Raw genomic sequence first — 15,165 nt, 5'->3', positions numbered from 1 at the left:
TGCAACAGTTGCTCAAGTATCTGTGAGCTTTGATGGTGAATGGTGGCAAACTGTTTGACTGTGGACTGCAACCCAGTTATTCTCTGGCCTATTGTCATCTCTTGTCACCCCTGTACACTTTCTAATAGGTGTTGCTGGATGTCTCCCACTCCCTAGCCTGGAGCACTGAATGCAATTGTAGGACCTGCACTATTGTACCTGCTAAGATCAACTTGTTCCAGTTTGAAGCAGGAACTGAACATGGACGGTGTGTTGTACGGCAACATGAAGTCCAGACAGCCTTAAAGTAAAACACAGCTCTATTACAGTTGATTGGGAGACAATCAACAGGAAGGGTGAATGCTACCTGAACATTTTCTTACAAAGGTTTACTTTTCCTAATGGAATTATACTATAGCTCCACTCATAACAATGTAAAGTGTCTAAACCTCTAATTGGCTGTTACCAGCTGTGATGCCCTGATTGGCCAGAAGATGCCAGGCCAGCCCCATTTTCAGGATTTTGACCATACGTTACCCATCTCATGCATCTTGGATCCTCCCTGAGTGTCTGTTGACTAGTGCCAATGGATTTCAAGTTACCTTTTGAAACTATGTGTAGGCCCCATGTTATCTTCTTGAAATTGTATGTACCTTATTATGTTTTTGCCTTACTGATATGTGCATTGGCTGTTTAATCAATACTCTTATTCCCAGCCAAGATCTTTAATTTTTACATTAATGCGAGTGTCTCCTGAAGTATTTATGTATAAAGGAGATGAGGGACCTCTCTCTCCAACCTGTCTGCAGCATCACTGTTGTCCTCCCTGGTGCAGAGGAGCTGAGTTGTTACAATCCATATGTAGAACCCCCATGTCCCAGCAGCAGATATCCTGATTTTCCTGGGAAAGTTGTACAGCTAGAAGGAGGCAACATCGATGCGATGGACCCATTTGGGATCTGTACCAGCAAATGGCAGGTCATGGTGTCCCTGAAGGTGGATGCCGGCAGGAACATCCCCCACCTGCTCTACAGCTTCACGAATGAAGTGAGCCAAGACTACCCAATGTACACGGGTCAGCCTAGGATGTGCTAAACCTGTGGGAGGTCATGGCACATGGCAGTGGACTGCAAGGTGACCCTCTGCAGGAACTGCCAACAGGAGGCCACCTGACTGAAGACTGTAAAGAGTCCAAGAGCTGCATTCTGTCTGGGGAAGCAGGCCACCTTTACAAGGCCTGCCCAAGATGGGTTGCCACATATGCTCAGATGATCCAGCTGAAATAGCTCAGTTGGAAGAGCATTAGACTGAAGATCTAAATGTCCCTGACTCAATCCCAGGTTTTGGCAAAATGAGTGCTTCCTGACTGTGTCAGCCTTTGTTTATAGTGGCGGCACGGTGGCTCAGTGGTTAACACTGCTGCCTCACAGTTCGATTCCAGCCTTGGGCGACTGTCCGTGTGGAGTTTACACATTCTCCCCATGTCTGTGTGGGTTTCCTCCAGGTGCTCTGGTTTCCTCCCACAGTCCAAAGATGTGCTGGTAAGGTGGATTAGCCATGTTAAATTGCCCATAGTGCTCAGGGATGTGTAGGTAAGGTATATTAGTCGGGGGTAAATGTAGAGTAATAGGGTTTGGGAGAGTTACTCTTCGGAGGGTTACTGTGGACTTGTTGGGACAAATGGCCTGTTTCCAAACTGTAGGGATTCTATGAAGTGATAATGCGAGTCGTGAACCCCCAAAGGTCAGCAAAGTGTCACCCTCCAGCAACAGCAACTAATGAGGGACAGCCAGAAGGAGGGATAGGCTAATGAGGAGAGAAAGGAGGCCAGTGCAGTGGGAAAACAACCAAACCAATGACCAACTGAATATATGGAATCAATGGGGGGAGGAGGAGGCAATGAAGGAGCCAGGGGACTGGACAGAGGTGAGGAATAACCAGAAAAGGAAACCATGTGGGGGCCCCACAGGCCATCAGCAATATGGAAAAAGGTAGCTGTAAGCAGGACACACCAGCAGCTTGTCTGATGATGAAGATATGAGGAGGGATGACCACAGACAAAAGCAGATGCACAGCACCATGGGGGAGAAGGAGAAGTGCACCTCCAAGGCCAGAAATGTGAGGCCTGGTGAAACCCCACATCCAGTCATCAGGGGTACCCACCTTCATAGCTCTGGGCCACTCATTGGGCGAGGGGGACATACTATGAAGACACTCCCTCAGAGAAGACTCAAGGACTTAGAGTGGAAGACCATGTGACAACTCAAGCTCCAAGAGAAGATCCACCCTGACCTGCAATACCTACCTTGGTGGAAGATAGCCAGCCCTACGTCGCAGAGAGGAAGGAGATTTCAAAGACCCAGATCAAATAAGTGGATTGTTGCAAATAATATCCTTCTAGTGCAGATGGAATTAGATAGAGAGTAAATATTGTAGGAATTTGGGAAATGCTCATCTGGCATTTTTAACAATAAATATTTGGTTAAGTTGAACAACAAGTTGAATTCTGTGTCCTTTTGTCCACGTCACTGACAAGACACTGACCTCACTGGTAAGTGCTTTTAATACATAAACCAGTCAAAGTGTCCAAAGTACAGACAAATCTATAGCAACTACTGGACTAGTGGTGCTGGAAGAGCACAGCAGTTCAGGCAGCATCCAACGAGCAGCGAAATTGATGAAAATGTCGATTTCGCTGCTGGTTGGATGCTGCCTGAACTGCTGTGCTCTTCCAGCACCACTAATCCAGTATTTGCTTTCCAGCATCTGCAGTCATTGTTTTTACCTCATTAAATCTATAGCAACCCCTATTTTGATGGCTGCTTGTATGGTTGAATCTGTATGCTATTTAATGTGGTCCCCAAATAAACTAGGTACTGCTTTCAAATATATAGGTTTTTTATTCAGTGGTCTACTGTGGAATTGTCACCATAAATTGATTACTATGAAAGCAATTTACCTCTTGTCTTAAAGCTCATTGATGTTCAAGTTCTCAAAGAACAAGGGTTGAAAATGATCCGATGCTGATGAATCCCTGGTTTTCAAGAATATCAGTTTTCAAGAATATCAATTTCAAGAATATTCTTTTTTTTAACTTGATAACGCCAAATGTGATCCACAGTGAAATGATCATCGAAGTAAAGTACTTCTAATCTTCTTGAGCAATTTACAAGCAAAGCAATTTGAAGTATAAGATGCAGCACGTTTATGCATGTTTGTCCTTTCTCAAACACATTGCACTGCTTTTATTTGATTACTTCATGACACATTAAGTGTTAAGTGTTCTTTTTATATGTTTTTATACCCTTATAAGCTCAAATTTGTCTCTGTTCATTGAATATCAAATTTAGCTTTCTTGATATTTGATAAGAATATTGTGGTGTAACAAAAACAGAAAATAAAAAACATTTACAGATAGATAGAAATAAATAACTTCCATTTAGTGAGATTTAAACAATCTTTGGATAAGCACATGGATGATAATGGGATAGTGTAGGGATATGGGTTTAGATTAGTTCACAGGTTGGCACAACATCAAGGGCTGAAGGGCCTGTTCTGTGCTGTATTGTTCTATGTTCTATTTATGTGGCAATTTTCATAACCTCATGACATTTCATTTCTTTAAAGCAGCAAAGTATATTTAAAATACTGCCACTATTGTAATGTTGGGAAGCATAGGAGCTCATTTGCTCACACACAAGTTCCCAAAACAACAATATCACATAGGATCAGGTATATTGTTTTACTGAAATGACTTCCAGGTAAACACTGAAACGACTTCCAGATAAATACTGAACAAGAAACCAAAGAGAACTTCCCTGACATTTCTTGGAATAGTGCCAGTGGACGTATAATCGTTACCTGAAAGTGCAGAGGTTTTGAGATTTAATGTCTCATCTGAAAATGGCACTACTGACAATGCAACGTTGCCTCAGAACTGCAACAAGGTGTTTGTGTAGGAACTGATTCTAAAAATGATTTTTCTTTGAGATATTCAATGCGATATTGTTCTTATTCATCATTAGGTGAATAAATGAAATGCAATTCATTGTGTGTTGTGAGCATACACCAATTAGCCCTTCAGACAGTCCACAGATTACCAGCAGACATTGTTCCTGTGTACATTTGTAAGTTGATTTGTACACAAGTCAGTACAGGTCAGCACTGACACCATAAATGCTGTTGGATGGGAATCTTATCAGTGGATCAGTTGGATCGGTTGGAGAGACAGATAGAAGTGATGAGGAATTTGCAACAGCAACAGTATGTGATGGATGGCAGTTATAGGAAGATACAGTCGCATAGATGGGTTAACTCCAGGAAGGGTAAGAGAGGTAGGCACCTAGGGTAGGAGTCTTTTGTGGATATACCCATTTCAAACAGGTATGCTGTTTTGGAAAATGTAGGGGGTGATGGATTCTCAGGGAAATGTAGCACGAACAGCCAAGTTTTTGGTATAGAGACTGGCTCAAATGCAATGAGGGGTACGTCAGCTTCCAAGAGATCAATTGTATTAGGGGATTCTGTAGTCTGAGGTATAGATAAATGTTTCTGTGGCCAGCAGAGAAAAAGCAGAATAGTGTGTTGTTACCCTGGTGCCAGGATCAATGATGTCTCAGAGATGGTGCAGAATGTTCTCACGGGGGAGATGGGCCAGCAGGAGGTCATTGTCCATATTGGAGCTAACGACATTGGAAGGGAAAAGGTTGAGACTCTGAAGGGAGATTACAGAGAGTTAGGCAGAAATTTAAAAAGGAGGTCCTCAAGGGTAGCAATATCTGGATTACTCCCAGTGCTACGAGCAAGTGAGGGCAGGAATAGCAGGATAGAGCAGATGAATGCATGGCTGAGGAGGTGGTGTATGGGAGAAGGATTCACATTTTTGGATCATTGGAATCTCTTTTGGGGTAGAAGTGACCTGTACAAGAAGGACGGACTGCACCTAAATTGGAAGGGGACTAATATACTGGCAGGGAGATTTGCTAGAACTGCTTGGGAGGATTTAAACTAGTAAGGTGGGGGTGGGGGGGGCAGTGGGGGGTGTTGGGGGGGTGGGGGTGGTGGGACCCAGGGAGATAGTGAGGCAAGAGATCGATCTCAGATGGGTACAGTTGAGAACAGAGGTGATTCAAACAGCCAGGGCAGGCAGGGACAAGGTAGGACTAATAAATTAAACTGCATTTATTTCAATGCAAGGGGCCTAACAGGGAAGGCAGATGAACTCAGGGCATGGTTAGGAACATGGGACTGAGATATCATAGCAATTACAGAAACATGGCTCAGGGATAGACAGGACTGGCAGCTTAATGTTCCAGGATATAAATGCTACAGGAAGGATAAAAAGGGAGGCAAGAGACGAGGGGGAGTGGCATTTTTGATAAGGGATAGCATTACAGCTGTGCTGAGGGAGGATATTCCCAGAAATACATCCAGGGAAGTTATTAGGGTGGAACTGTGAAATAAGAAAGGAATGATCACCTTATTGGGATTGTGTTATAGATCCCCTAATAGTCACAGGAAAATTGAGAAACAAACTTGTAAGGAGATCTCAGCTATCTGTAAGAATAATAGGGTAGTTATGGTAGGGGATTTTAACTTTCCAAACATTGACTGGGACTGCCATAGTGTTAAAGGTTTAGATGGAGAGGAATTTCTTAAGTGCATACAAGACAATTTTCTGATTCAGTATGTGGATGTACCTACTAGAGAAGGTGCAAAACTTGACCTACTCTTGGGAAATAAGGCAGGGCAGGTGACTGAGGTGTCAGTGGGGGAGCACATTAGGGCCAGCAACCATAATTCTATTAGTTTTAAAATAGTGATGGAACAGGATAGACCAGATCTAAAAGTTGAAGTTCTAAATTGGAGAAAGGCCAATTTTGATGGTATTAGGCAAGAACTTTCGAAAGCTGATTGGAGGCAGATGTTTGCAGGTAAAGGGGTGGCTGGAAAATGGGAAGCCTTCAGAAATGAGATAACAAGAATCCAGAGAAAGTTTATTCCTGTCAGGGTGAAAGGGAAGGCTGGTAAGTACAGGGAATGCTGGATTACTAAAGAAATTGAGGTTTTGGTTAAGAAAAAGAAGGAAGCATATGTCAGGTATAGACAGGATAGATCGAGTGAATCCTGAGAAGAGTATAAAGGAAGTAGGAGTATACTTAAGAGGGAAATCAGGAGGGCAAAAAGGGGACATGAAATAGCTTTGGCAAATAGAATTAAGGAGAATCCAAAGGGTTTTTACAAATATATTAAGGACAAAAGGGTAACTAGGGAGAGAATAGGGCCCCTCAAAGATCAGCAAGGCAGTCTTTGTGTGGAGCCACAGAAAATGGGGAAGACTCTAAATGAATATTTTGCATCAGTATTTACTGTGGAAAACGATATGGAAGATATAGACTGTAGGGAAATAGATGGTGACATCTTGCAAAATATCTAGATTACAGAGGAGGAAGTGCTGGATGTCTTGAAACGGTTAAAGGTGGATAAATCCCCAGGACCCGATCAGGTGTACCTGAGAACTCTGTGGGAAGCTAGAGAAGTGATTGCTGGGCCTCTTTCTGAGATATTTGTATCATCGATAGTCACAGGTGAGGTGCCAGAAGACTGGAGGTTGGGAAACATGGTGCCATTGTTTAAGAAGGGCGGTAAAGGCAAGCCAGGGAACTATAGACCGGTGAGCCTGACCTCAGTGGTGGGCAAGTTGTTGGAGGGAATCCTGAGGGACAGGATGTACATGTATTTGGAAAGGCAAGGACTGATTAAGGATAGTCCAAATGCCTTTGTGTGTGGGAAATCATGTCTCACAAACTTGATTGGGTTTTTTGAAGAAGTAACAAAGAGGATTGATGAGGGCAGAGCAGTAGATGTGATCTATATGGACTACAGTAAGGTGTTCGACAAGGTTCCCCATGGGAGACTGGTTAGCAAGGTTAGATCTCACGCAATACAGGGAGAACTAGCCATTTGGATACAGAACTGGCTCAAAGGTAGAAGACAGAGGATGGTGGTAGAGGGTTGTTTTTCAGACTGGAGGCCTGTGACCACTGGAGTGCCAAAAGGATTGGTGCTGGGTCCTCTACTTTTTGTCATTTACATAAATGATTTGGATGCGAGATAAGAGGTACAGTTAGTAGGTTTGCAGATGACACCAAAATTGGAGGTGTAGTGGACAGTGAAGAGGGTTACTTCAGGTTACAACAGGATCCGGACCAGATGGGCCAATGGGCTGAGAAGTGGCAGATGGAGTCTAATTTAGATAAATGCGAGGTGCTGCATTTTGTGAAAGCAAATCTTAGCAGGACTTATATACTTAATGGTAAGGTCCTAGGGAGTGTTGCTGAACAAAGAGACCTTAGAGTGCAGGTTCATAGCTCCTTGAAAGTGGAGTCGTAGGTAGATAGGATAGTGAAGAAGGCATTTGGTATGCTTTCCTTTATTGGTCAGAGTATTGAGTACAAGAGTTGGGAGGTCATGTTGTGGCTATACAGGACATTGGTTAGGCCACTGTTGGAATATTGCATGCAACTCTGGTCTCCTTCTTATCGGAAAGATGTTGTGAAACTTGAAAGGGTTCAGAAAAGATTAACAAGGATGTTGCCAGGGTCGGAGGATTTGAGCTATAGGGAGAGGATGAACAGGCTTTGGAGGCTGAGGGGTGACCTTATCGAGGTTTACAAAATTATGAGGGGCATGGATAGGATAAATAGACAAAGTATTTTCCCTGGGATCGGGGAGTCCAGAACTAGAGGGCATAGGTTTAGGGTGAGAGGGGATGGATATAAAAGAGACCTAAGGGGCAATTCTTTCAGGCAGAGGGTAGTACGTGTATGGGATGAGCTGCCAAAGGATGTGGTGGAGGCTGGTACAATTACAACATTTAAGAGGCATTTGGATGGGTATATGAATAGGAAGGGTTTGGAGGGATATGGGCCGGGTGCTGGCAGGTGGGACTAGATTGAGTTAAAATTTCAGGTTGGCATGGACGAGTTGGACTGAAGGGTTTGTTTCTGTGCTGTACATCTCTATAACGCTATGCACCAGTAAATTCATGACTGCTTCTGAAAAGGAGGAAAATATAGCACTGTCTTAGTCATTGTAACATTCAGAAGCACTTGCTGTCCAGCACTTTCTTAAAATTTTTCCCAGTCCCTATTGTAACTGTCCCTTTCAATACTCTTATCGCAAAATTCCTATTGCATTCTGGCTTCTTTTCCCACGTATTCCGACATTTCTCCCTTGTTAACTCTTTTTGGTTCCTCATGATTGGACCTATTTTACACTGCTGTCCCATTGGCCCCAGTCTTAACTCAAAAATGATTGCTTTGTGTTTGAGACAGAGATCAAAGGCAGAAAAATCTGAAACAGGGTCTCAACTTGCCTCAGTCCTGCCAACTTCTAGTGCAGTCAAGTTGGTACAAGAAAAGATGGCCACTTTGTTTTCAGGAAGCAGATTGGTTACTGAACAATGACAAATTTTATTTACAGAGCCATTACAGTACAATATAGTGTCCCAAGGTACTTCATGTGAACAGTACAAGACATTATGCCACCAAAGGAGACACAAAATCACTTGAGCAAAAGCTTGGATAATGAAGAAAGTAAGGAAGAAAGTGAGGCAAAAAGGAAAAGATTCAGGAAGAGTATTCTTGAGCTTGAGACCTAGACAACTGAAGACACGACCACCAGTGGTGAAGTGATTAAAATCAAGCAATTCCTAAGAGACCATTCAATGAGATAATGGCTGATCTGATAACCTTCATCTTCACTCTCCTGTTAACAGCAATGTTGCAAAGGAATCAGTGCTGGATCCACTTTTGTTTGTCATTTATGTAAATGATTTAGATGAGAATATCGCAAGCATAGTTAATAAGTCTGCAGATGACACCAAAATTGGTGGTATAGTGGACAGCAAAGAAGGTTATCCCATAGCCCTTGACTCCCTTACTGATCAAAAATCTGTCCATTTCAGCTGTGAATATATCTAAAGATCCAACCTCTGTAATCTTCTGTGGTAAAGCATTTCACAGATTGACGACCCTCTGAGAGTAGAAATTCCTCCTCCTCTCTGCCGTAACTGGGTGACCCCTTGTAATGAGATTTGGCTGTCTGGCGCCAGACTCTCCCACAAGGGGAAACAACTTCTCAGAATCTCCCATGTCAAGTCCCTATATGTTTCAATAAAGTCGTTGCTCATCCTTCTAAACTCCAATAAGTTCAAACCCAACCTACTTAATTTCTCCTCATAAGAAAATTCCTGGAATCCTTTCTCTGGATTGTTTCCAATGCTTGTACATCTTTCTTTGGATAAGGGGATCAAAACTGTTCACAGTATTCCAGGTGTGAGCGGACTAGTGCCTTTTATAGGTTGAGCAAGACTTCCCTATTTCAGCTCCATTCCTTTTGAAATAAAGGCCAACATTCCACTTACTTTCCTTATTTCCTGCTAGACCTACATGCTAGCTTCATGCGATTGATGCAGGTGGACTCCCAAGTCCTTCTATGCTGCAGCTCTCTGGCAGACTTTTGTCATTTCAATAATATTACATAGAAACTTGGAAAATAGGAAAAGGGTAGGCCATTCAGCCCTTCAAGCCTGCCTTGCCATTCAATGTGATCATTCAACATCGTACCTTGTTCCCCTTTCTCTCCATGTTTTTTAATCCTTTTAGCCCTTAGAACTACATCTAAATTCTTCTTGAAAATATTCAACACACTCCAGTGAATATAGTCTTAACTGATCCAATCCCTCTTCATGTGTAAGGTCTGCCATCCCAAGAATCATAGAGTTGTAGAGACATACAACATGGAAACAGGCCCTTCGGTCCAACCAGTCCATGCTGGCCATAATCCCAAACTAAACTAGTCCCACCTGCCTGCACTTGGTCCATATCCCTGCAAAACACTTCCTGTTCATGTACTTATCCAAATATCTTTTAAACATTATAACTGTACCCGCATCCATCGCTTCCTCTGGAAGTTCATTCCACACACGAAGCACTCTTTATGTAAAAAAAATTCCCTTATATCTTTTTAAAATCTTTTGCTTCTCATCTTAAGAATATGCCCCTTGGTCTTGAAATCCCCCCACCCTAGGGAAAAGACACCTGCCATTCACTTTATCTATATCCCTCATGATTTTATAAATCTCTGTAAGATCATCCTTCAACCTCCTATGACTCAAACCCTCCATTCCAGGCAACATCCTGGAAAATCTTTCTTGAACCCTCTCCACCTTAATAATACCTTTTCTATAACAGGGCGACCAGACCTGGACACAGTACTCGGAAGAGGCTTCACCAACATCCTCAATATGACGTCCCAGCTCCTATGCGGGAAGGTGTCAGCAATGAAGGCTAGTGTAAATGCCTTTTTAGCCATCCTGTCTACATGTGATGCAAACTTCAAAGAATTATGTATCTGAATCTTAGGTGTCTCTGTTCTATGCCACAACCCAAGGCCCTACATTTAAATTGTATAAATCTTGCCCTTGCTTGTTTTAGGACTTTGATAAACATGGGTTTTATATAGGGGTGGATGTTCTTTTTTTTAGATTATGCATTGTTTTACCAAAATGTAATATCTCACATATTCCAAATTCAACTCCATCTGCCACTGTTCAGCCCACTGATCCAATTCATCAAGATCTCTTTGTAATCTTAGATAACCTTCTTTGCTGTCCACTATACCACCAATTTTGGTGTCATCTGCAGACTTATTAACTATGCTTGCGATATTCTCATCTACATAAATGACAAACAAAAGTGGACTCAGCACTGATTCCTTTGCAACATTGTTGTTAACAGGCCTCCAGTCCGAGAAACAACCCTCCACCATCACTCTCTGTCTCCTGTTGCTAAACCAATTTTGTATTCAATTTGCAAGCTCACCCTGAATCCCATGTGATCTAATTTTACTAAATAGTCTACCATGTGGAACCTTATCAAACGCTTTACTAAAGTCCAAGTGAACAATGTCCACCACTCTGTCCTCATCCACCATCTTGGTTACTTCCTCAAAAATCTCAATCAAGTTTGTGAGACGTGATATCCCTCACACAAAATCATGTTGACTATCCCCAATTATCCCTTGCATCTCAAAATGTTTATAAATCCTATCTTTCATAATCACTTGCAACAACTTACCCACCTGAAGTCAAACTCACATTTCTATAGTTCCCAGGCTTCTCTTTATATCCCTTCTTAAACAAAGGCACAATATTAGTCACTCTCGAGACATCCAGCACTTCATCTATAATTATAGATACAAATATTTCTGCAAGGGGCCCTGCAAGTTCTTTCCTTACGTCTTACAAAGTCCTGGGATACACTAGCTAAGGTCCCAGAGACTTGTCCACTTTTATATTTTATAATACCTCCAGCACTTCCTCTTCTGTATTATGTACTATTTTCAAAACATCAATATTTATTTCCCCGAGTTCTCTAAAGCCCATTTCTTACTCCACAGTAAAAGCTGACGTGAAATATTCATTTAATACATTTAATATTCATTTAATTTAAAAATCCATTTAATCGTTTAATATTCCATTAACCCATTCCCCGTCATTTGCTAAGTTTGAGTGCTGACTTTACCTTTTATTGATGGTACAAATGCACTAGAATGCGATCTGTTGTGAGAAGGAAATGTGCTCCAATCCAAGATGGCCCAAGAAAAATGTACATTTAAAAAAAATTCATTCACAGAATGTATTTGGACAATTTCACTGCCTTGATTCCTGAAAGATGGAAAAAAAACAATAGATATGTATTATTGCAATTATAATTTCAAAAGAAAAAAATATAGTGATAAGCACACGTTTTGCGTTTGAAGTCCTTTAATTTTATAAAAGCAGGACTTTAGTCCTGTTAAAATAATTGGTACTTGACCAGTCTTGGACAAGGAACCCCAGTTTTAAAACATGCTGCCAAGAAATTTGCAGTTTGGGTTTATAGTTGGCAGCTCTGAGAAATCTGAACTTGTCTAACTCGTTAGCTGCAGTGAGAATTTTAACTTGTCATATGATATTCAATGTTAAAAATCACACAACACCAACTTATAGTCGAACAGGTTTATTTGGAATACTAGCTTTCAGAGTGCTGCTCCTTCATCAAGTAACTAGTGGAGCAGGATCATAAGACACAGAAGTTATAGCAACAGATCGCAGTGTCATTAGAGTCTGTCTGTATTCCTATCTTGAGTCAGATTGGTTCTATTTCCAAAGTAGGAATTTATAAAATGTTATATGGATTGACTGCCTGCATTGACTGCCTGCAGGTTGTGTGTTTTTTGAGCAAAAATAGAAGGTATCTGCAAATATAATTCTGCAAATGCAAATTCACCACATCAACTTATATGTGTGCGTGCGTGTGTATGTGTGCATGTGCGTTTGTGTGTGTGTGCATGTGCACACGTGCGCATGTGATGGAGAGAGAGAGTGATTGTGTGCATGTGAGTGTCAGTGCGCGTGAGGGAGTGTGTGTTTGCATTGTGCGAGCTTGAGAGAGTGTGTGCGTGGGTACTACAGAGTATAAACCTGTGAGAGGATATGTCCATCACACTCACACACGCACTTTACCAAGCACGCACATACATCAACTCACACTCACATGCACACACTCAGCTCTGTCACGCAAACTCACACTCACATGTACATACTCACATGCACACACTCATTCTCTCTCACTCTTCCTCACTGCGCACGCGCACGTGCATACACATACACACGCACATGCACACATCTGTGGGGTGAATATTTGCATGTGCAGAATTTTATTTGCAGATACATTCTACTTTTGCTCAAAAAGCACACAACTTGCAGGCAGTAATGCAGGCAGTCAATCCATATAACATTTTATAAACTTCGACTTGAGCGGCATGGTAGCACAGTGGTTAGCACTGCTGCCTCATAGCGCCAGAGACCTGGGTTCAATTCCCGCCTCAGGTGACTCTCTGTGTGGAGTTTGCACATTCTGCGTGGGTTTCCTCTGGGTACTCCGGTTTCCTCCCACAATCCAAAAAAGGTGCAGGTTAGGTGAATTGGCCATGCTAAATTGCCCGTAGTGTTAGGTGAAGGGGTAAATGTAGGAGAATGGGTCTGGGTGGGTTACGCTTCAGCGGGTCGGTGTGGACTTGTTGGGCTGAAGGGCCTGTTTCCACACTGTAAGTAATAGAACATAGAACATAGAACATTACAGCGCAGTACAGGCCCTTCGGCCCTCGATGTTGCGCCGATCAAAGCCCACCTAACCTACACTAACCCACTATCCTCCATATACCTATCCAATGCCCGCTTAAATACCCATAAAGAGGGAGAGTCCACTAATCTAATCTACTTTGGAAATAGAACCAGTCTGACTCAAGATAGGGATACAGACAGACTCTAACCTCGTACCTTTAATATATTGTCTGAGCTGAGATGTCACCTTATTTTATAAAACGTTAAGTTATCTCATGAATGTGACTTAAAAGAAGTTCTGGGATTTATATATTAATAAACCAAAACCTGTAACCCATTCTAAAAGATCTAGATTTGATCAATATATCATTGTAAAAACATGACACTGTGATCTTTGACAATAACTTCTGTGTCTTATGATCCTGCCCACAAGTTACCTGATGAAGGAGCAGCGCTCTGAAAGCTAGTACTTCCAAATAAACCTGATGGACTATAAGTTGATGTTGTGTGATTTTTAACTTTGTTCACCCCACCACATCACTGTATTCAGTGTTACTGTGCTGATTAACTTTTAAACTTTTTAATGTGATTATTTTATGCTTGCATTCACTAGTTTGGAAAGTATAAATTTCATTCCTTTGTTTGCATCACTGATCAAACTGGCAACACTACTGTTTAGACTTTACACCTCATAGCACCAGAATAGCCCAATTATAGCAATAAATAGCAGCCTGCTAGTGGTTCCCAGATAGTACAGTAATCACCTTTAATAATGGTTTCCAAATACATTATATGGCCCCGGAATTGCAAATGCCAATTGGTAATAATTTTCTTAACCTGTTGTGTATGATTTTGTACGGAGTGAAGTTACTGGAAATCATTTTTTCGTGAACTTGTGATGCGTCACAAACAACTTGAGATGCGTGGAAGAAGAAGAGACAAAAGGTGAAATGATGGTGAATTGACCCACAGCATGTGCAGGCTGTGAAGAGGCTACGGTAAAGCAGCTCAAAAGATCTGAATGAATCAAGTTCCATTATTAATGCATGAGATTTAGGGCTTTTGCTAGTTTCTTGCAATTGCATGCCATGATTCTGTCCATTTTCATTAGCTTATAGTCACTAAATAATTCAAATTTGTTTCAACTGCATGGGGAATTAAAGTTTTGAATGGTGCTTTGTGATTTTGGAGACTCAATTTATTTTTCATGGAATGCTAGTGATTTTGGAATCATTTATACTCATCTGTTTCACATTGTAAGTGGAACGATGAATATACTTTAGTTATTTAGCCTTCTTCGATTTGCATAATCTAAAAAAAAGAACATCCACTCCTATATAAAACCCATGTTTATCAAAGTCCTAAAAACATCTATTTTCAATCATCTTTTTAGCGTAATTCTTTTACTCAATAATTTATTTGCACGCTTTACTGCTGTGAGAATTATGATCTTAGTATTCATGGAATTTTAACAAAGTAGCAATAGCAATTGCAGCAACTGATAACTTAAACACAGGTTTAAGTGTTATCAAAAATCAATCAATCTATTTTGGGGATTTTTATGGAGCTTTTCTCTCCATATGCTCTTGTGAGTTATCTTACAACTCTCTGCCTCATCTATCCACCATGCCTCTATGGCACCCTACTCATTGCTATTTCCTGGGAATCTTGGTGCCAGAGTCATTTTTAAAAGAAAGTTGTGCATGAGCTCAAGTGCTTTGAGCTGGGAGCTGGTCTTCACTTTTCCTCTGTATGCCTCAGAAATGGGTGAGAAAGGGACAATTGAACTGCGACTTGGGATCCTGGTGCATGGGGTGGAGTGGAGGAGGGGCAATCCCTTTCCTCAGGACCTCTGGAGAAGACCGCAGCCCCAGACCTTGCTGACACCCTCCCTTATCATTTGCTTTCTCACTGCATAGGCCTCTGAGGTGCACGTGCAGTACTGATCTCCAAAACAGGACATCAATGTTTTGGCACGCTGATTGGCTGAATCTTGGAGCAGCTGGGGAGCCTAG

General features: G+C 41.7%; 1 non-coding gene across 1 annotated transcript; it reads left to right on the top strand.

Annotated features, from left to right (window-relative positions):
* The first annotated feature begins 1,255 nt into the window (after positions 1-1,255).
* On the top strand, positions 1,256-1,328 carry trnaf-gaa (transfer RNA phenylalanine (anticodon GAA)). The gene has a single exon. It is a non-coding gene; the product is annotated as a tRNA-Phe (tRNA).
* The last annotated feature ends 13,837 nt before the right edge of the window (positions 1,329-15,165 follow it).

Source organism: Chiloscyllium punctatum, chromosome 17, assembly GCF_047496795.1.
Source record: "Chiloscyllium punctatum isolate Juve2018m chromosome 17, sChiPun1.3, whole genome shotgun sequence".
Taxonomy (NCBI): domain Eukaryota; kingdom Metazoa; phylum Chordata; class Chondrichthyes; order Orectolobiformes; family Hemiscylliidae; genus Chiloscyllium; species Chiloscyllium punctatum.
The sequence above is the reverse complement of the archived record's forward strand: the minus strand, read 5'-3'. Positions and strand labels throughout refer to the sequence as shown.